The following is a 21,310-nucleotide window of genomic DNA, read 5'->3' as shown; positions in this document are numbered from 1 at the left end:
CTCCCGGACCTCTAATCAGCTATAGCTTCCTGCCTTGTTCCACTTGAGATTTTTTTGAATTCCAAAAATTTTAATATGTCTGAATGTAGAAATCATTGCAACTTCATCCAGTGGCTCCCGTATGACAACGCCTACTCCTTGTTCACCACTTGCCGCCTTGCCCTGCAGAACTGTACTGTACCTTCACCAGAACTTTTTCATCAAAATTTCTTCTAAGTCCAGTACGTGATAACGGACCAATCCACTTCTTGTATCCGACCCTCGCTAATTTTTTCCAGCTTTGAACTATTCTTGCAGGGCTAGATATCCACAATTGGCACTTTGATCTGTTAGGCGTTTCATAACTCCAATTCTACTGATTAGATTTTTGTCATTTTGGTGTCAAATAATTTATTACATTTTACTCTGTCTAAACTGGTGGGAAATTGTTTCCTGTGTTGTGTTGTGTTTTCACTTTATTACTGTATGAAGTGCTACATAATGCCTCTAAGGTAACCTTGGCTGCTTTTTGTGCCAAGCTACAAGTTTATTTAGTGACTTTTGTTGTTTACCCTGACAGGGATTGTGGCTGTTGCTTGAAGAAAGATCACTCACATTCAACCAACAACCCAGTTTCTCAGAGAATGAATGCCTCTCAGATGCAAGGCTATACAGAATGTGCCAAAGTAAAAAAATATTCCAAGTCCCAATAGGTAGCAAAATCAGTAAGAAATTGTGCAGCATCCCTAATAGAATAGGAAAGTCTTCAGAAAATCTCTGGCTTACACCTACAACAAGGGTTTTTATATACAATTACTATATGTTAAATGAACAGTTCTGCAGATTTATTGTGGTGTGAGCACATGTATAATTCTTTCAGTATTTCAGAATGCAAACAAAATAACATTTCCTTAGCACCTTGGCACTAACCCATTTATGCATAAGTATTCAAAACTCTGTAATCTAATGTCATCCAGAATTGTTCTAACAAAATATGAAACATGGCTGTCTACAAGTGAATAGGTCCGATGTAGAAATGGAAAAGGTAAGTACAAGTAGCAATTTTGCATCTGCACCATAGAAAATTCAAAGTAAGCAATGCAATAAAGTGATAAAAACAAACTAAAATGGCCTCAGCTTGACTGTGTTTTGAGGAGCATGTGAGGAAAAAATGTACTTGACTGGGTTGGGATCATGAGCGAGTGACAGAGATGGCTTGCACCTTGGGTAAAAAATTATGACATTACTAAAATACTTTATTAAATAAACTTCCATCATAATGAGTTTAAAAGGCAATTACACTATATGTGTCTGTAAATGTGTGAAAATGCATAGTACAGATTGATCACTCTTAAAACAATTCTACAACAGCATCAAAATTATTATCAATCCCCAAAAATGTATTTAATACCCTGCATTTAGACCACCTTCTTATTCTTCATGAAAACCCCATGATACTGGAATCTCCTTCTTAGTAGCAGACTCAGCACGCCTTGTATTGTTCTTGCTCCATTCTCATGAAAAATGAGAAGGTGGTCTTGCTGCGGAGAATATTTCTCCACAGCTGACATGAATATTTCTATTCAACAGAATTGATGTTCAGAAGCAAATGATGACAGAGTTCAGAGAATATTGAGGAATGTGAAAGACATTAAGAACTATCTAAACAGATCTCCAGCATCATTTTGTGGGATTATATTCTGAAACAATTTCATTACAGCGAATACAGCATCATAGCAAGGAATCTTCATTGGAAAGCAATAAATGAGGTCTACTTAGAAGAAAACATATAGCTCATGCCCTAAGGTAACTATAACTCGTGCCACCGCCATGCACAGTTCCCCCTCAATAGTTTTACTGCAAATATTACACTGTTATTATAAATGATGTTATCAAAGATGTCATGAGTGTTGCAATATGTGGGTTAATTAGCAGTGCATGGTGAGGGCGCGAGAGTTACAGTTACTTTAGGGCATGAATCATAGTTACTTGAAGTAACTCTAACAGTTGAATTTCTATGGTTTTGTACATTTAAATTGTGGGCCTAACTATAACATTCCTGTAACCTTTGGGCCCAGATTTATGTGGGCCTAGCACCATTCCAACACCACATTAGTGTCATTCTTTTTGCTACTGTGGCATTGGAAGGCCAAAACTCAGCACCACCCCACCCAGTGCCACGGAGGTTGTCCAAGGGTCTTGACCAGCAGCCAGACCCTGCGGCCAACCCCATAACCACTCAACTCTATCCCACTTAAAATAAGAAATGTTCTGACAAATTGAAAAAAATATATATTTGACAAGTAAAAAGAGTGACATCACCTTTCTGTCTGTACCTTAAATATTTGAATTTGAAAGGTTTTTAAAGTTGAGAGTGCCAGCAGACACACTTAGATTGGAACCCTCAAACTTCTGTGGGACGGTTTGAGACCTTAACTACTAGTCTGGAGGAGACTCCTCACAGTATATTGTCAATGCATGTCTATGACATTCACACCAAAGATTATTGATGGGTAAAAGTCGTAAATGTTCCATCCTTAGCAATGTTTAACATTCAACATTTGAGTAAATAAACAGATACACTGCCATGAGATTCCTGGACTTGAACCTTCAACCTTCTAAATGACAGTCCAAGAGCTTTCCCAATAGGCCAAAAAAGACTCATTTTTACTGCTTCATTGTGACATGTTCATCTAAACTTTCTAGTTCTAATCACTGCCCATTGTCCAGGGCACTTTGTAGAGAACAGCTTTGTTAAGCAAAAGGTTCCAAAACAAACCTGTAATATAAAATAACTTAACCAGTAATGTGTAATAAGGTTTAGTATTGCCATTGCAGGAATCGGGTTCCATTTACAATTCTTATGTTGTCACCAGAACCTTGATGGCAATACTGGACAGTATTTCACAGTTATGGTTCTGTATCTGCTCTGTCTCACTGCATTCATTAAATTGAACGATCTGGTAATAACCTTATAGCACGGGAAAAACACTTCATTTTCTACATTAATTCTGTGACTAACAAGAGCATCAGTCTAGTTGGTTCTGGTTTTCTCGCAGGCATTCACATTTAATATTCCATGTTGGTGTCTTTCTTTTTCCATTTTTTAAGGGATAGAAGCGCCTTATATCAGCATTAGTTACATTACACAGGGACACATTCATTTTTTAGGCACGGGGAGAAGAAGTGATTTTCCCAGAATCACAGGATGTTGAGCAGACAGAGAGACTCAAACTAGTTCAGCAGCTCTAAAGTCGGCAGCTCTGACCCTGATACCCCATCCTGTCCCTCATCGCCCCCTATCCGTTAAATATTTTTGGGGACAAATATTAAAGCCCCCCAGGGTGCAGGTCCAAAAGACCTCTGCTTTTCAGCTTTGTTTTTAATGTGAAAGGCTTCTTCTGTGTTCAGCGGCACCAGATTCTTCCCTCTGCAGTCTCCACTGCCCCTCCCCCGCCTTACCCCTCAACTCTAGTCTAATAGTCTATTTTGCGCATGTAATTCAATTTGAAAGGGACAGACTTGGCAACAGCCGGAATCCCAAGCAGCAATGTGGGCAATAGACCCCCTGAGTACAGGTTAAGAGTAGACAGAAGGAGGTGCTGTTGGGAGGGGCAGACAACGGTTTACATCAGGGGCAGAGGGAGAGAAGGGTTATGAAGGGTGAGCTGACATTAAGGGGCCCGAGCTCCTGAAGAAACTTAAACTGTATTATTATTATTATTATTGTTGCTGTGTTAGCTTCTGTTATCATGTTCGATAGTGGAAAACTATGGTTAATATATACTATTAATAAGCAATGATGATTATGTTCAGAATGAAAAAACAAAAGTGAAAGACGAATGAGAAAATAATCAAGGCATAAAAAAAAGAAAAAGCCAAAGAACCAGAAAAGAAGGAAAGCTGAGTAAAGGACACTATCAAACATACAAAGAAAAAAGGAAAAAAGAAGGAAATGAGCGATAAAATATAACAAAAGAAAAACGTAGGGAAATGGGCAAGGATAAAAAAGAAAAACAGGAAGAAAAGGCATACAAAAGAAACAAAAATGAGTGAAACAGAATAAGAATGAAAGACTGAAATAACCAAAAGAAAGCAAGGGGGGAAAAGTGGACCTCAGGGGAATAGATGAACCGAAAACGTAGAGAGGAGAGAAGGGAAAAAGGAGAGGTGGAGGGAGCCAGTGTCAAGAAGTAAGGCACTGTGTCTGTTGTAGGTATGAAGGAGTGGGTTTGCCAAAGCCCTGACACAGGGGAGGTGGTCCCACGGCAAGTGCAATTTACCACCCAGCACCTAGAAGCCATGCGGCTCTCTTCTAATACTGCCTGTGTGTAGGTGTCTGTTTGCGTCTCCCTCTTAGAGTCAGGTTCTAACTTTCTACCTGCTTAAGCTAGTCTTACGCTTGACTCATCGATCCCTGGCAGCCTCCTTGAGAAACCTGAGAGGCTTTAAAGCACTTGAAATTTCCCAAACCTCTGTGTATATGCCCTACTAGTATGCAATATGGGGTGGTCCCCCGCTGATACAGTGAATGTGAAATGAACATCTACTCAATGGATTATATTTGGGGCCCCTCCCTGGCCCACAAAAGGGCCTCAGGAACCCCAAATCCTGGGGCTGATGTTTATTCTTTGGGAGAGTGGCATGCAGCACCCTTCCCAAGCCTTCTAAAGCTCCCGGGAGGGGGAGTGGGCCCTTCCCTGAGCTACGTAAGGGCCCCTTGGACCATATCCCTAAGGGACAATGCTTTTATTTTAGGTTGTTGGCATGGTCCAGCTCCCTGAGGCATAGAAGAGCACCAGGAGCCCAATACCCTAAGCCAAATGTTTTGTGGGAAGGGGTGTGGGGTCCCTTCCCATGAGCTATGTAAGTGCTCTGTGAACACCATTGCCCAGGGCCTAACCATTGTTTGGGAAGGGGAAGGTGGGAGGGGTGCCACTTCCTCAGCCTTCCAGTGGCCTCTGTACCTCATTCCCAGGGCGCTATGGCAGCAGTGTCTCAGTGATGTCCAGTAGCATTATAGTCTAGTGTCAGTGGAGTGTGGGCCAAGCAGTAAGCCAAAATATGGGGCCATGATGAGCCTTCAACTGTGTAACGGAGACAGTTGAAGGCTCATTGTGGTCACAGATTGAAGGCTTATCACAGCCCCAAATGTTACTGCCTGCCCCACCCGCCAATGACTTTGGTCAACTCTTTGCCTATGTTGCAACACACCCTCTGGGGAAACTAGAATATAGCACTACTTACTAGTTATTTAGTGGTTTTTGGAGTATTGGACACATTCATCTCCCTTTACCTATTTGGACTTGTGCTGAGCCTTGAAAATGTTACCATGTGATGAAGCACAGCGGGGCCTGGGAGGAGGGGTAATGTTTAGTATTAATTTAGTAATTTGTTGATTATGACCTGTTAGGCCTGTTAGTTTACAATGTAGCACAATTGACCTGCTAAATGTGATTTAGGAAAGTGCATTGCATAATGTTACATTGTCGGATTATAAAGTGAATTACTGAAAATCTTAATAAAATATGGTTTAATAAAAACACAAAAAAAATGTGATGAAGCACATGGCAGCTACCAGTTGTTGTACAAAAATATAGAATCAACGTCCTGAGAAACTTTAGAATGGTTTTATGGAATAATTCATCTGGAAACCATCAGCTGAATCTGTCCAAATTTCTATTTGTGGACTATATGTCCTGTGTGCTTTGATATATGTTCTTTCTTGCAGTATTTGTTGTAGTGTTTGCTAAGGCAGTTACTTACCATTTAGTTCCTTAACATTTTGCAGACACTGTATGGTGGTCATGCCAGAAGCGTCCAGTAATTGTAGCAGGGAGAGTGCGGATGGGACACACACACACACACATACACATTTACTCACACCCATATATTCACATACTCATGCACAGAGTCACATCCATTCACATCACTTACTCTCACATACATGGAAGCATGTACCAAGATTAAAAAAATCAGACTTATCTGCACATCTTTGCCTCAGAGGTCCCAGGAGGATTCAGACTGCTGCCTCCTCCCATTGGTTGACTCTAAGTCAGCCAATTTGAGGAGGCGGCAATCCCTAGCTCATCAGAGGGATGGGGTCGGTGACAGTTGCTGACCTCTCCCTGCTCTGTGATGGGGTGTCAGCTAGTTCAGGGATTAAAACTGAAGTGCTGAGGTCAAGGCAATCAGTGATGCGCCCTCCCTTCATTAAGGGGAGGGCCCTGAGGTGCTTTTTTGCTGTGCTCAAGATGTCATGCCCACGGGAGCAGTGTCATCTTCAGGAGGCAAAGTTCAGATCAGGCAGACAGGACCCTGCACATTTAACTCATACCTAGCTCTTGGCTGTCTGACCTGAAAATTAGTAGTATCTGCCAAGCTGACCTTTGCTCAGCCTGACAGACACTCTTCTTGTAGGGCAAAAGGTGAGGGGCATGGCCCCTCCACCCATTAGGATGAGCCACAGCTGGTCATTTCATAAATATTAAAATGTGTGCTTTGTTTAAATGTAATACCTGAAATGCAGTGCAAACCACCCATCTCCCTAATAGCCGAGGCTGCATTGGCTTTTTCCTTCATAATGTCAGAATACAAATCTACAACTTTCTATGTCTGCCAGGTATTTCCTACCATGCCGACCACAATGATCTATAAGGACATAGAATAGAATGATGAAGCTTAGGTTATTCATCCTTTATGTAACAGAAACAGCATATCCAATTGAGAGGCAGCATCCCATCAATTATCTAAGGAATAGCAAAGCTGACGTGGCCTCCTTCCATGAAACCAATCTATGATGCTCAAAGATGCTAAGGTCAAAAAGAAATGGCTTGATTATGATTTTAGCTTTAAATATTCACCTACACATTGGACAGTGCTTTATATTCGAGTAGCTGGCTATATTCCCTCTGAAGTTTGGAATGTGGTCCACTCTAAGGAAGGAATTTACATGATGGCCAACGGCAAAGTATTTGTCCAGGTATTACTTAACTTTGAAGTCATACTCTCAACTACAACTGTGGTACGTTCTTAGTCAGTATCTGAAAGAGGTTAGGGAATGTACAATATTAGCAGTGACTGCATCCAAACAGGCCCTGGTGCTGCTTATGGTAACACTTCCCATGATGCTGTGCCATTCCCAAATGGAGATTCTATCCGGTGACGTCAAAACATCCACATGTAGGTGAATCTATTTCCACTAAAGGAAAACATGCAAGTGTCTTACCTAGATGTCACCCTACATTTATAGGTATCTTCCAGGTATCCTCTAGGTTTCCAAATACTTCAAGTCTCTTTCTCAAACTATTAAAGCATTGTTGTCACATGCACTATGGGCCTTATTACAACTTTGGAGGACGGTGTTAATCCGTCCCAAATGTGACGGATATACCACCTACCGTATTGCGAGTTCCATAGGATATAATGGACTTGTAATACGGTAGGTGGTATATCCGTCACATTCAGGACGGATTAACACAGTCCTCCAAAGTTGTAATAAGGCCCTATGTCTTTTAGGAATGCCCTTGTTTCTATTTTCCATTAAAGCAATTATCACATCAAGTATTTACTTAATCCCCAATGCTTTCTGTTTTGGATATTAATCAATCATTCTAAATACAGTTGAAAATAGAATAGGACTCCAACAATGTAATATGAAGGACAGTCAATGCATTTTGCATTAGCAAAGAGCTTTAGGGGTTATCTGTTCCATACACATGTAGACAATATATGTAAACATCCAATTATTTGTCAATTGTCAATTATATCTACTTGTTGAATGTAGATATAAGTGACAATTGGCAACAGGTCCCTATGATTTCCTCGTTGACGCCTATTAATGCAGAGACCCTTATCCCTAAACTTGGATGCATCAGAAGCAGGAGTGTACTATTAATGCATCGTGATGTACTTCTCAATAAAGGCATGGATCTTCAATTTTTTCCTAAATTGGCATTGGATTGTGGTGGGCTTGATGGATATTAAAATGTTGATCTAGATCATGGGTGCCTAGATGGATAAGGCTTATTTTCTTGTTTGCTTAATTTTTTGTATTTCTTTGCATTCATGTTTATAGTGTCCCGGCTGTCGGCGTGCTGAGAGCCACTAGGAATAGTGAGCTTAGCCAGATATGCAGTGGTGTTGATCATGATGGCTTTGTAAATAATGCAGATATTTTAAAAATTGTATGTACCAACAAGGGGTACCATGGAGAACTGGTTCAAGTTCTCCAACAAAAACTGCTTTTAGGTGCAGGATCTTCTTTAGAGTTTGGCAGGCAGGATACTCTGTCAAAATGTCCCTCCACCATATTACAAGTGCCATAGGATATATTGCTCCTGTACTAAGTCAGACGGAACATTCACCACATTTGTGACAGAGTATCCCTTCCTCCAAACTATAAGTATGACCCAGGATGCTAACATTAGTGTTTAAAGCCACAATAATCCCAAGTATGAGCTGAGGAAATATGCCATTTACTAGATCTTCTACTGGTTTACTCCATGAATAGTACTGCATTTTTATTGGAATTTTTTATAGAGATTTAACCATCTTTTCTTCAACCTGTTTCACTTGGACCAAACTGGTTTTCTTTAAAGAAAAACTGAAAAACTTCCGCCCCATCTCCCTTCTGCCTTTCCCAGCCAAAGTAATAGAGAAGACCGTCAACAAACAGCTGACCACCTTCCTGGAAGACAACAACCTGCTCGACCCCTCACAGACCGGATTCCGAACCAACCACAGCACTGAAACCGCCCTCATCTCAGTCACAGACGACATCAGAACCCTGATGGACAATGGTGAAACAGTCGCCCTCATTCTTCTCGACCTCTCGGCTGCCTTTGACACCGTCTGTCACCGCACCCTAATCACCCGCCTCCGCTCCACTGGGATCCAAGACCAGGCCCTGGACTGGATCGCCTCCTTCCTCGTAAACCGCTCCCAAAGAGTCTACCTCCCTCCGTTTCGCTCAGAACCCACTGAGATCATCTGCGGCGTACCTCAAGGCTCATCACTCAGCCCGACACTCTTCAATGTCTACATGAGCCCCCTCGCTAACATCGTACGCAAGCACGACATCATCATCACCTCCTACGCCGACGACACCCAACTTATACTCTCCCTCACCAAGGACCCCGCCAGCACCAAGACCAACCTACAAGAGGGTATGAAGGACGTCGCAGATTGGATGAGGCTCAGCCGCCTAAAGCTGAACTCTGAAAAAACTGAAGTCCTCATCCTCGGCAACACCCCGTCCGCCTGGGACGACTCCTGGTGGCCCACGGCCCTCGGCACCGCACCGACCCCCGCAGACCACGCCCGCAACCTCAGCTTCATCTTGGACCCCCTTCTCACCATGACCAAGCAAGTCAACGCCGTGTCCTCCGCCTGCTTCCTCACCCTCCGCATGCTCCGCAAGATCTTCCGCTGGATCCCCGCCGACACCAGAAAAACCGTGACCCACGCCCTCGTCACGAGCCGCCTGGACTACGGCAACACCCTCTACGCTGGGACCACCGCCAAACTCCAAAATCGCCTGCAACGCATTCAAAACGCCTCAGCCCGCCTCATCCTCGACGTACCCCGCAACAGCCACATCTCCGCACACCTGAGACACCTGCATTGGCTCCCAGTCAGCAAAAGGATCACCTTCCGACTTCTCAGCCACGCACACAAAGCCCTCCACGACAAGGGACCGGAATACCTCAACAGACGCCTCAACTTCTACGTCCCCACCCGCCCCCTCCGCTCCTCTGGCCTCGCACTCGCCGCCGTCCCTCGCATCCGACGCTCCACGGCGGGTGGGAGATCTTTCTCCTTCCTGGCGGCCAAGACCTGGAACTCCCTCTCCACCAGCCTCAGGACCACCCAGGACCACTCCGCTTTCCGGAGACTCCTAAAGACCTGGCTGTTCGAGCAGCGATAACCACCCCCTTTGTCCCTAGCGCCTTGAGACCCGCACGGGTGAGTAGCGCGCTTTATAAATGCTAATGATTTGATTTGATTTGATTTGAAAGCAATCACTCAACTGTGAATATGTGACAGCCTCTGGACCCTAACTGCTTGCATAGAAACACAAGCCTGACTGTTGTAGTGGCTGCTTTAATGGGTAGACGTCCTTTCACTTGTCCTTTATGTTTGCAATGTTAAAAACTTTATTCTATGTGTCTCAATGTATAGTTTGCCAGCCACCAGTAGCTTAATAGCTCACATGTATGACACTGAGTGCAGTATGTATTTTGAATGGTCTGAAGCAGAGCGTCACATTTTCACCTATTCAACTCCTGACTCTCTCTGTCACATATACAAACAGTGTGACAAACAGATTTCAGCAAAACCACGTGATGAGTATTTGGGTTGCAGACCTTAGGTTTTTGTGTGAGCGTGTGATAAATGGGTGGGTGTGAGTGTGAATGTGTGTAAGAGAGAAAGAGAATGTTTGTGAGAGAGACAGAATCGGGCTGGAAAATGAATGCCATCATTAGCCTATCACAGAGAGGCTTGGGCTGGGGTCAGGGAACGGGTGTGGATGTATGATACTTTGAGTGGGAGCACCCCTGGAGTTAAGGAGAGACTGCAAACAGGTATGCATCCACCTTGCTATGGGGTGACAGGTGTTTGCACACATTCAGTTGCCTATTTGTGTGTCTGTGTGTGCACTTTAACCATTGGTCCAAGAGCACTCCATTGGCAATAGATTATATGATGTCCGTAATCTTGGTTCACCCATTGGGCCCTATTTATAAACCAAATGCAGTTCTACGACTAAAATACCTGAATTAAATGCTTTGGTTTGTAGGACCATTCCTTAACAAGCAGAGGCAAAGCCAGTATAGCTTCTTCACATTTAAAGGTTTTGGTGGGTGGGTATTACATATGTTGCACATCAATTCTTAAGGTTGTTTAACTGAATACGGTACCTTACCCTATTAGTTGGGTAGGTGTAGGATAGAAATGGAGCTTAAATTCCACAATATCCAAATGAGGTTGGATACTGCACACTGTTAAGGAGTTTGAAAAGGTATAGGCTTGTCTTAAAAAGGATGTTGTAGGAAAGTACAATCTTGCCTGGCATGTTACCCCCATTTTTACTTGTATGTATGTTTGTTTTTGCCTGTGTCACTGGGATCCTGCTAGCCAGGACCCCAGAGCTCATAAAGTGTGCCCAGTATGTGTTCCCTGTGTGGGCCGAACTGTATCACTGAGGCTCTGCTAAACAGAACCTCTGTGTTTATGCTCTCTCTGCTTTGAAAATTGTCACTGCAGGCTAGTGACTAATTTTACCAAATCTGATTGGCACACTGGAACACCCTTATAATTCCCTAGTATATGGTACCTAGGTACCCAGGGTATTGGGGTTCCAGGAGATCCCTATGTGCTGCAGCATTTCTTTTGCCACCCAAAAGGAGCTCAGACAATTCTTACACAGGACTGCCACTGCAGCCTGAGTGAAATAACGTTCATGTTATTTCACAGCCATTTTACACTGTACTTAAGGAACTTATAAGTCACCTATATGTCTAACCCTCATTTAGTGAAGGTTAGGTGCAAAGTTACTTAGTGTGAGGGCACCCTGGCACTAGCCAAGGTGCCCCCACATCGTTCAGGGCAAATTCCCCAGACTTTTGCGAGTGCGGGGACACCATTACACACATGCACTACATATAGGTCAATACTTATATGTAGCATCACCATGGTAACTCCGAACATGGCCATGTAACATGTCTAGGATCATGGAATTGTCACCCCAATGCCATTCTGGTATTGGGGGGACAATTCCATGCATCCCCGGGGCTCCAGTATAGAGCCAGAGTACTGCCAAACGAACTCTCCTGGGTTTTCTCTGCAGCTACCGCTGCTGCCAACCCTCAGACAGGTTTCTGCCCCCCTGGGGCCTGGGCAGCCAAGCCCCAGGAAGGCAGAACAAAGGATTGCCTCTGAGAGAGGGTGTTACACCCTCTCCCTTTGGAAATAGGTGTTAAGGGCCTGAGAGGAGTAGCCTCTCCTGTTCTCTGGAAATGCTTTGAAGGGCACAGATGGTGCCCTCTTTGCATAAGCCAGTATACACCGGTTCAGGGATCCCCCAGCCCTGCTCTGGCACGAAACTGGACAAAGGAAAGGGGAGTGACCACTCCCCTGACCAGCACCTCCCAAAGGGAGGTGCCCAGAGCTCCTCCATTGTGTCTTGGATGCAGAGGTGTGAGGGCACAATGGACACCTCTGAGTGGCCAGTGCCAGCAGGTGACGTCAGAGACCCCTCCTGATAGGTGCTTACCTTTCTCTGTGGCCAATCCTTCTCTGAGGGTTATTTAGGGTCTCTCCTGTGGGTTTCTCATCAGATAACGAATGCAAGAGCTCACCAGAATTCCTCTGCACTTCTCTCTTCGACTTGCCAAGGATCGACCGCTGACTGCTCCAGGATGCCTGCAAAACCGCAATAAAGTAGCAAGAAGACTACCAGCAACATTGTAGCATCTCATCCTGCCGGCTTTCTTGACTGTTTCCTGGTGGTGCATGCGCTGAGGGCTGTCTGCCTTCACCCTGCACTGGAAGCCAAGAAGAAGTCTCCCGTGGGTCGACGGAATTTTCCCCCTGCTAATGCAGGCACCAAACTACTGCATCACCGGTCCTCTGGGTCCCCTCTCATCTTGATGAGCGTGGTCCCTGGAACACAGGAGCTGAATCCAAGTGTCCCCGACAGTCCAGTGGCCCTTCTGTCCAAATTTGGTGGAGGTAAGTCCTTGCTTCCCTATGCCAGACAGTAATCCTGTGTACTGCATGAACTGCAGCTGCTAGGGCTTCTGTGCACTTTTACAAGACTTCATTTGTACACAGCCTAGTCCAGGTCCCCAGCACTCCGTCCTGCATTGCCCAACTCACTGAGTTGGACTCCGACTTTGTGGTACTCCCTTTTGTTGTGCTGAGATGACCGCCATACTCAGATCTTCTGAACGCCTGTTCAGGTGCTTCTGCTGGTGCTGCCTGCTTCTGAGTGGGCTCTCTGTGTTGCTGAGTGCCCCCTCTGTCTCCTCATCTAAGGGGCAACCACCTGGTCCTTCCTGGGCCCTGGCAGCATCCAAAACCTTCAACCATGACTCTTGCTGCTAGCAAGGCTTGTTTGCGGTCTTTCTGTGTGGAAACAACTCTGTATCCTCCAGCATGCCATGGGACATCTTCTGACCAAAGGAGAAGTTCTTGGCACCTTCCGTTGTTGCAGAATCTTTGGCTTCTTCCACCCAGAGGCAGCCCTTTTGCACCTTCATCCGGGGTTTAATGGACTCCTGCCCCCCTGGACACTTGCGTAACTCTTGGACTTGGTCCCCTTCCTTTGCAGGTCCTCAGGTCCAGGAATACGTCTTCAGTGCTTTGCAGTCAGTTGTTGTCTTTGCAGAATCCCCTATCTTGACTTTACTGTCTTTCTAGGGTAGTAGGGTAACTTTACTTCTACTTTTCAGGGTCTTGGGTGGGGTATCTTGAACACCCTTAGTGTTTTCTTACACTCCCAGCAACCCTCTACACACTACACTAGGCCTGGGGTCCATTCGTGGTTCGCATTCCACTTTTGGAGTATATGGTTTGTGTTGCCCCTAGGCCTATTGTCTCCTATTGCATTATAGTGTGTTCTACAGTGTTTGTACTACTTTTCTAACTGTTTACTTACCTGATTTTGGTTTGTGTGTATATTTTGTTTATATTACTTACCTCCTAAGGGAGTATATCCTCTAAGATACTTTTGGCAAATAGTCACTAAAATAAAGTACCTTTAGTTTTAGTAACTCTGAGTATTGTGGATTCTTATGATATAGTGCTATATGATATAAGTGGTATAGTAGGAACTTTGCATGTCTCCTAGTTCAGCCTAATCTGCTCTGCTATAGCTACCTCTATCAGCCTAAGCTGCTAGAACACTACTAATCTACTAATACTAATAAGGGATAACTGGACCTGCACAAGGTGTAAGTACCACAAGGTACCCACTATAAGCCAGGCCAGCCTCCTACAGATGTTAAAATATAAAAGAGCCATTTAGATCACCACTTAGTGAGGCTGCTTGAATTTGAATTGTTCAAAGGCATGACTCTCAGCACTAACACTGTACTTTAAATACGACACAATCAACACTTCTTAGCAAGACTGCTGCATTTGTAATGGAACAATGTGGGAACCTTCCAACAGAGCTCGTAGAGGGGCAGTGGACTGCTTGATGTAATTCTTACCAGGACTATCATACTTTAATTAGGACAGCGTGGGTACTTCTTATAAAGGTTGTTATATTTTAAATGTGACAGTGAGGTCATTTCTCAATACAACTACTATATATGTAATGAGACAACACTGGGATTGTTTCAGCTCTGACGTGCAGGAATTTTATGGTGGGGTAGGACAGTTTCAGAACATGGTCAGCATTACCCAAAGTAGTCTTCGATTCTTTCAAAAGGACAGTTCAAAACATAAACTTCACGAGTAATAGTACGGCACCGTCATTTCTCAGCATGGTTGCTATGCCTTTAAATAGTGTCACAACTTCTCTGAAAAGAGGAAATATTGCTTATGCAAAAATATCCAAAGTTCACAGCAAGAACATTAATCTCTTAATTTTGCAGTAGTGGTACTTCTGACCATTACTGCTACACTTCTAATAGCACACTGCAACAAATAATCCAATATGTGAAAGGGTATGCGTGTCAAATCATTTTGTACACTCTGGAACAGGTTTGATAATATGTGCAATAAGCACAAACGTTTCTCATGCACAGACTTGTTCCATCAGAGGCAGTAGTGCCAGGTTTCTCAAAAACACTTAGGTACATCACAGACATCAGCAGTATAAGCTTCTCTGACATACACATGCACTTATACAGGGGCGAAGCTGAGCGCAGGGAGCATCTCTGGTTCATTCAAACAGAAGGTGCACTACCGAGAGCAACAAGACATCTTAACTCCATCACAAGCGTACCTTTTTTGTTCTCTTTATGTATTTGTACTTGATTGCGCTTTCAGTTCTAGTTAAGCCTTCACGCTTTAAATGAGGTTCCGTCAGATTTATGTAGCATTTGTAAGCTTGTGGTCATGTTTAGCAAGATGGCCAAACACCAGCACCTTCCAAGTGTCCCCGTGTAAAACTCAGCAAGCAGCCACAATACTCCACTCTATAAAGCAATCTAACCTCCAAAATGTCAGTATTCAGACCTGGAAACAGCATGCGACTGAAACTCCGACACAGCAGTCTGGAACATTGCCTTAGCTCGAGAAGACAGAGTTTCATGCATCTCGACACACGCGACCCCAGAATCAGACAAGAAAACGCGAGTTTGAGACGAGGTTGAGTGTGATGGGTACACTGCCCTGCTACACAGCCTCAAAGGAGCCCGGCGATAGATTGCAGTACGAAAGGCAGAAGGATCCATGCAAACAAAGAAAGCTTAGTGGCTGCCACTGCTGCAGTCTGAGACTGGAGAGGGGTAGCGGCGCAGATGAAGGTGCGCACCCTGGGAATAAGTGGGAGGAAACACTGAGATGTCCACTGCATCACTGTGTACTGTGGTGAGAGAAACCATAGGCCAAGTGTTCAGCAGCCGCATTGAGAGGGTTCCGGAACTTCAGAACTGCAGAGCAATGCAAGCTGGTGCCAGTGCTTAATTTGTGCTTGTTGTTTCCGGTGCTGAGTACCGGCACTTATTTGTGAGGGCCGGGGCTTATTCTTATGCCTCAAGCATTTTCTGCGAGCAAAAGACACGTATGTGAAAGACGGAGGAAAGGAAAAACTAAAAAGCGTCATAAAGGGAGAAAGTAGAAAGTTGCAGGATGAGCTGATGGGGCAGGGTTGGCCGTAAATGGAGGCCAGAGATGGCTTCAGGATTACGCTGCCTCAGTATTCAGTGCTGGCAGATTTAATTACAGCAGCCTCTGTTTAACAGAAGGGCTTTGAGCACCGGCACCTCTTAAGTTACAAATTAAGCACTGGCTGGTGCTGGTGAGAAACTTCCGTGGCAGTTGCCAGGCAAGACAGCGGTAGATCTTGATGAAAATAGAGGGCCTGAACACAGGAATACAATGCTGTCCGTTTTTCAATTTAACAAACCACACTAAGGTGAACATCAACGAGAATGTAATTCCACGTAAATATATAAGTGCAATACAAGCAGGTCAAACTCTTAGCTGCAAAGTACTTAAACAACAGCTTTACATTGATGACCATTAGTGAATTCTGATCCATACACTGAAAGCAGATGCATTTTAGCTGCCCAGGAGGAAGCAAAAAACTAACATCTGTTCTTGAGCTGCAGAGTTTGTCTTAGATAAGCATCTGATAATTCAAAGAAGCACGAATCACAGACTCAAAAGAAGTTGACCACTCTAAAACCACAAACCAACCTGTACCCAGTTATTCACTGGGAATCAAAAACGGAGAAAGGATTCAAACTGAAATTGACTACTCCTAGTAATATGGGCCAAAAAATATCAGGGAACTCACATGCTGCTAGCTAGACCGCATATATTCACCCATCAATGCTATGAAAAATAAAATCGATATGGCCTCATTGATTTTGTTCACCTTACAGCTGATTAGTAAAAATATATCAGGTCGAATTATGCACGCTAAATCTAAACTTCCACGATGGGCCAATCAAGACAGTGTGACGCTGCGCTCTACCACGTCGTCCCTCTTGTGTGCCGCAGTCGGGCCGACGCTCCGATACTCAGAGCGGCGGCATCGACGCGGCCCATGTTTTTGCCTGTCTTTATTCTCGGCGCAGTCGGGTAAGCACATTTCGTGCTCCCGGTCACGCCGCTCTTCCTGCCTGCAGCCCTGATATCTTTTTCCCTAACTTACCTGATCAGAACCCTATTCTTTCTTCCTTTTTTCTTCTTCTTTTTCCACCTTAAATCATTTTTCTTGTTCTGGTGTCCATGTTGTTTTCTTCTTGGTGTTTTCTTTGCCCCAGCACGTCTTCTTTCTTTTTCCTTTTATACTGCTACTTTTTTCCTATTCTTTCCTATGTGGCTTTCCCAATCCAATATGGTGTTGCTCTTTCTTCCTGTTTTGTCATTTCCTGTCTCCTAGTATATAAGCCCTTTAGTTCTGGCCTTCTTTGCATTGAAAACACTTCCACTTGGTGGTGATCTTCGCTCCTGTTCGTCGTGTTTTTTCTCCAGTTCCTGTTGCTCTGATTGTGATTTTTTCCAATTTTTCCTTTTTTCACTCTTATTTTTTCCTCTTTTTTTTAGGAGTTCCTATGTAGAGGTTTTTCACACATTTTTTGGTTTTTTTCCTCTGTGACTCATTCTGGAGGGTAAAGTCTGCTTAGGTGTTTCCTGTCAAGCAGCATCGTGGCTACTACAAAGGGTCACCTTTATCTTGGTCAGTCCAGGACCAGCAGAAGACAGGGTGCTTTTTCAAGCTCTTCATCCAAAGGTGAGGAGCATCATGTAGATTGTGACAGAGAGGGCTGGCAAATCTCCAGGAACAAGTTCACTATCTAGAGAGTGGAGCAGATGACTCAGAAGGACACTCCAGGAGAAATAATATCTGTCTTACCAGCATGCAAGAAAAAACTGAAGGGGCAAGTATGGAACCATATGTAGAGGACGGTTTGGTAAGCAGATTGTACCACTAAGCTATTATGTTCTTTACTGTGGAGAGAGCAAGTAGGGTCCTGGTGTTTCCTCCTCCTGGTGCTTGCCCAACACTAGTAGTAACTCAACTATTACATGAAAGAGTCTGGGCCATCTGCTGCTAGAAGTGAGCAAAACATGCTTCTAGTTGACAAAAGCAAGCTGCTCAAGTTCTCCAGATTTCACTGCAGTATTACAATCCAAGGTCAAAGGACTGATACATTGGGAATAAGAATACAATGCGTTTTCTGGCAGTCAAATTGTGTCTTGAACAATAGGGTTTGAGCAGACATCCAGATCCAATAGACACCTAGATATCTGGAATATCTGGCCATCCTTCATTATATCTCTACATCAGTAGAGTATATTCAATAATGTGAAACAAATTAATGTATTTATAAAAATTCACATCAACCACTTCTGGAACACGAAGACTCACATTACGAGAAGCCAGGTATGTGATGTGATAATTATTGCTCCTACTGAAACAACATGTTTGGATTTGATCAAGTGTGATGATTATTGTGTATCAAAAGTTTTTAACACAGCAATATACACATGTCCCTGTATTTACTGGGCTTTCTTTCTCTTTAAATTCCACCGAAAGGAATGTGAACTTTATCACACCTGGAAATTAATAGATGCAATTAAATTTGCAAAAGTATCTATTATTGGCACCTTCAATGTGGATAGAACTACTACCTAATGTAAGTGGTTATCATAGTAACATGTCCCCTGAATAAGAGGGAAAGTGGAGGAATTAATAACTGTTCTTTCCAGAAATTCGATAAAGATTTCTCCTGACTTTTGGAAAGGGCTATCATGCACTCTGGTTAATAACATTATGAAATCAGTTTCTATGCTGGAGGTGGCAACATTGTTTATTAAGACATTCTTGTCCTGATCATGGCACATACGTCTATTTGTTTAAAGAGAATGCTTCTATATATGTGCTTTAGAGATTGTAGATCAGCTTTTGATGATGTTGATTAAGACAAGCTGTGGTCTAAACTATTAAATTTGGGGATTGATGGCGATGTACACACTAAGAAACATGCAAACCAACATGTGGCCCCAAGTTGAACCCAGGACAGTTTAAAATGTGGTGTGTTCTCACATCCTGCTTTTCATTTTATGCACCACCAATGTAGCTAGCCATCTGGACATTAAAACTTGGTGTTCACAGTCAAACACATTATGAAAATTCCATTTTGAGGGGTCATGAGGGCAAAAATAAAGTTGGAAGTTCTTATAAGGACTGCCAACCACAATGTTAGCTAATGACACCTATGCCTCTTTTGATTCACCACAAATGCTCAATATGTAGAATTTTTTAACAGACCCAAGTGAACATAATTGCATATGTAAAGCTTCAAAATATTACAGCAGATTTTGCTACTAATGTAGTTACAAGGATAAATGACTAGCCATATACTATGTTTATGAAAGAACTCAGACATTGCTTAAAATTCTGCTTTTTGTCACATTGATCCTGAGCACAATGCTGTGGTGGAAGGTTTACTGCACCTGAATAAATCAGACACCAAACAGTTTGGAATTTATCCAGTTCAATAAATAGCCCCCCTATTATGTGTTTTACCTTAAAAAGGTGGGCATTACATGCATATTTTGGTGCTTTTTCATCTATTTATTAGGTGTTTTTCCTCTGGTACATTGTAGGAGTGGGACGTTTACTGTGAAACTCATAATTATGATCTTTTTCCGGTTCACTTATAATAGGGCCTGTTAGAAATCGGGTCTCTAGTTGGCAGAGGTATGCACCCTGTCCAAGTAGGGACCACAATTCTAGTTGGAGTAAGTCAGATTCACACTCTAAATTAACCTGTGCTCACCCTCTGGTAGCTTGGCACAGAGCAGTCAGGCTTAAATTAGGAGGCAATGTGTAAAGTAGTTGTGCAACACATAACATACAGTACCACAGTGAAAAAAACACAAAAAAGACTCCACACCAGTCTAAAAAAATAAAGGATATTTATCTGATTCAAGGAAGACCAAAACAACATAAATTAAATTAGTACTTGTCAGTACTTGTCAAGATATAGGCGTTTAAAACAAATTATGCAAATCAGTGCAACGTTGGAAGTGCCTGTGTGCTTCTATACATGAATTAGCAGCCACGCAGGGGGCTTGGTACAAGTTTATAGCTATTAATTCGTTCAATGTGGGGACTGCCTGTGTACTCCTAGTCAGGGGTGTACGGTCGTGTCTGGGACTGGGCAAAGTTCTGAGCAGAAGCTAACAATGGGCAAGTTTACTGTCAGGCACTCGGGCCAAGGTCTACAGGTAACTACAACCCCCCCTCATGCGGCTGAAAAATATCAGCTCCTGACACTGCGCAGGTCTCCTGTACACAGTAGCTGCCCCAGGAGGTACCAGGGTCACCTCTCTTTCAGTCAAGCCAAGTTCAGGCGAGGGCACTGCTGTGAGACTTGGCATTTAAAAGTACTTGCCAAGCCTAAAACTCCCCTTTTTCTACATATAAGACACCCCTAAGGTATACCCTCGCTAACCCATAGGGCAGGGTGCTGTGTAGGCAAAAGGCAGGACATGTACCTGTGTAGTTTATATGTCATGGTAGTGTAAAACTCCTAAGTTTGTGTGATGCCTGTTCCCTTCATAGGCTAACATTGGGGCTGCCCTCATACATTGAGAGGTAGCTGCTGATCTGAAAGGACTAGGAAGGTCATATTTAGTATGGGCAGAATGATAATATAAAATCCTGCTGACTGGTGAAGTTGGATTTAATATTACTATTTTAGAAATGCCACTTTTAGAAAGTGAGCATTTCTCTGTACTTAATTTTTTTGTGCCTTACAATCCACATCTGGCAGGGTCTAGTTGACAGCTCCTTGTGCATTCACTCAGATACACCCCAAACATATGATACTCAGCCTCACTTGCATACATCTGCATTTTGAATGGGTCTTCCTGGGCTGGATGGGTAGAGGGACAGCCCTCACACAAAGGACTGACACACCCCCTACTGGGACTTCTAAGCCACTCTTTGAAGTCTCCCCCACTTCAAAGGCACATTTGGCTAAAGTGTCCGGGGGGGCAGGAGCCCACTAAACCCCGGATGGAGGTGCAAAATGGCTGCCTGTGGCTGGAAGAAGCTGCAGGTTTTGCAACAACAAAATGAGCTAGGAAGTTCTTCTTCATGTAGAAGATGTCCCACGGCGTACTGGAGGATTCAGAGTTGTTTCCTTGGCAAAATACCGCAAACAAGCCTTGCTATCTGCAAGAGTCACAGTTAAAGAAAAAGGGGCTGCCCGGGCCCAGGAAGGACCAGGATGTCACCACTTGGGAGAGGAGACAGAGGGGGCCCTCAGCAACGTAGAGAGCCCCTGCACAGGCAGGAAGAAGCCACAGAAGTCCTTGAACACGGGTTCAACAAGACTGAGCATGGCAGTCATCTCAACACTGCAAAAGGAGGTCCCACGACACCGGAGTTCAAATCAGGGAGCTGAGCATCGCAGGACGGAGTGCTGGGGACCTAGGCTCGGCTTGCATGCAGGAATTCTTGGAAATGTGCGCAGTAGCTGCAGAAAATGCGGTGCACAGGATTACTGTCTGGGGAGGGGAGGCAAGGACTTACCTCCTCCAAATTCGGACAGTTGGACCACTGGACAGTCTGGGTCACTTGGGTCCACCAACTGTGTTCCAGGGGCCACGCTCGTCAGGATGAGAGGGG

The sequence above is a fragment of the Pleurodeles waltl genome, chromosome 9 (assembly GCF_031143425.1).
Source record: "Pleurodeles waltl isolate 20211129_DDA chromosome 9, aPleWal1.hap1.20221129, whole genome shotgun sequence".
Classification (NCBI taxonomy): Eukaryota; Metazoa; Chordata; class Amphibia; order Caudata; family Salamandridae; genus Pleurodeles; species Pleurodeles waltl.
Note: the sequence above shows the minus strand (reverse complement) of the source record.